The sequence below is a fragment of the Trichechus manatus genome, unplaced genomic scaffold (genome assembly GCF_000243295.1).
Source record: "Trichechus manatus latirostris isolate Lorelei unplaced genomic scaffold, TriManLat1.0 scaffold00032, whole genome shotgun sequence".
NCBI classification, from domain to species: domain Eukaryota; kingdom Metazoa; phylum Chordata; class Mammalia; order Sirenia; family Trichechidae; genus Trichechus; species Trichechus manatus.
The window spans coordinates 6164081-6166154 of NW_004443968.1; the positions used below are offsets into that span (position 1 = coordinate 6164081).

Below are 2074 nucleotides of genomic sequence, written 5' to 3' on the forward strand. Positions count from 1 at the left end.
TCTCTGGAACAGTTGCCATATCTGATAAGAAAGACATGCATACTAAGCTTCAGAAAAATGTATTTACATAGAGCTGGAGCTGGGGGAACTCTGTCTTAAATATGGATACATAGATAAAATATCATCGTGAGCAATTAGATGATCACAAGGCACAGCTGTCTTCTCATTGGTGCCCTGGCCTCATGTATGGTATGACTCAGCTTCCATTGCCTCTTAAACATATCTGGTCACATTATGCAGAAAAATAGATATTTCCCGTATATCTACTTCAGTTTAGTCTCGTGTATTTGTGGTTTATACAGCAAATAGCTTGTTTTGTTGTGCTCAACCTTGCCTTGAACAGAGCGTGAATGTAAACTTTAATGTACTTGAAGTGCTAATACTTAATTTTCATTTTTGCCTACATCTTTATTCATTAAAAGTTGAAAGTTAAAAAAAAAAAAAAAAAAGCCTCTTCTCCAAGAAAGCACTAAATGGTAGATGACTCTGGTGCTGCAGAAGGGCCCAGAGACTCCAGGAGGCCCCAGAGGCCTTGGAATGGGAGAACGGGAGATTTCCGCTGAGGCTCTGGCAAAGGCCGCCTGGGCCAAGATTGGAGCGAGGAGCTCATGGAGACAAGGACAACGACAAGGAGTGGTTCCTTGTCACCAAGCTGTGGGGCTGGTCAAAGACATGACTATCAAGTCCCTGCAGGAGTTATAGCTCTTCTCTTTGCCCATCAAGGCCTCTGAAATCATTGACTTCTTCCTGGGAACATCCCTCAAGGACGAAGTTTTGGGAAAATTATACCTGTGCAAAAGCAGATGTGCACTGGCCAGCCAGCCAGGTTCAGAGGATTTGTCACCTTGAAGACAACAACGGTCACGTTGGTCTGGATGTTAAGTGTTCCAAGGAGGTGGCTGCTTCCATTCACTGGCCATCATCCCGGCCAAGCTCTCCATCATCCCCCTGCGGTGAGGCTACTATGGGAACAAGGTTGGCAAGCTCCACACTGTTCATTGCAAGATGCCCAGCTGCTGTGGCTTTATACTGGTGCCTCTCATCCCCACCCCTAGAGATACTGGCATTGTCTCAGCCCAGGGGCCCAAGAAGCTGCTGCTGCTGGCCAATACTGATGACTGCTTCACCTCAGCCAAGGAGCCTTGGTGGCACAATGGTTAAGTGCTTGGCTGCTAACCAAAAGAGTCTATTTGGACTCATAGGACGGAGTAAAACTGCCCCATAGGGTTTCCAAGGAGCGGCTGGTAGATTGGAACTGCCTACCTGTTGGTTAGCAGCCGAGCTCTTAACCACTATGCCACCAGGGCTCCAACCAAAAGACAGGCAGTATGAACCCAGCAGCCGCTACAAAGGAGAAAACACCTAGCGATCTGCTCCTATAAAGATTACAGCCTAGGCAGCCCTATGGGGCAGTTCTACTCTGTCATATTGGGTCACTACGACTCGGAATTAACTAGATGACACACAATAACACAACAACACCTCATCCAGGGGCTGCACTGCCACCCTGGGCAAAGTCACCAAGGCCACTTCCAAGACTTACAGCTACCTAACTCCCAACCTCTGGAAAGGCTTCTTGTCAGGAATTCACTGACCATTTTGTAAAGACCCACACCAGAGTCTCAGTGCAGAGGACCCAGGCTCCAGCTGTTGCTACCACATAGTGTTTTTATACAGGAAAAATAAAGTGAACTAATTAAGCCAGAAAAGAAAGAAAAACAAGTTAAGCAAAAATAATCTCTATGTTTCTGCACAGAATGTAAAAGAATAGAAGACTGCATTTAGCATTTCTAAAAATAAGGTTTGGAACATCTAGCTTGCAACGTAATTACAAAGCCACAAATGATTGTAGCAAGTTAGGAAATTGCATTTGCAACATGTAATTGGCATTGACAAGGAATGCAGAGGTTTATAAAATTCAATTTTTACTCTAATACTCTGGACCATATTAGTCATAAACTAACTTCTAGAAAACTCTCAATACAAATTTACATTCTGCTGTTATGCACACGGAATCTTAAATCATAAGGTGTATTTTAAATCTAAACTCAAGAATACTCTTGATTTTTCAAAG

The 2074-nt window shown here is 44.0% G+C and overlaps 1 pseudogene; it reads left to right on the forward strand.

Annotated features, from left to right (window-relative positions):
- Nucleotides 1–604: 604 nt before the first annotated feature.
- On the forward strand, nt 605–1664 carry LOC101348936 (40S ribosomal protein S2-like; annotated as a pseudogene).
- The last annotated feature ends 410 nt before the right edge of the window (nt 1665–2074 follow it).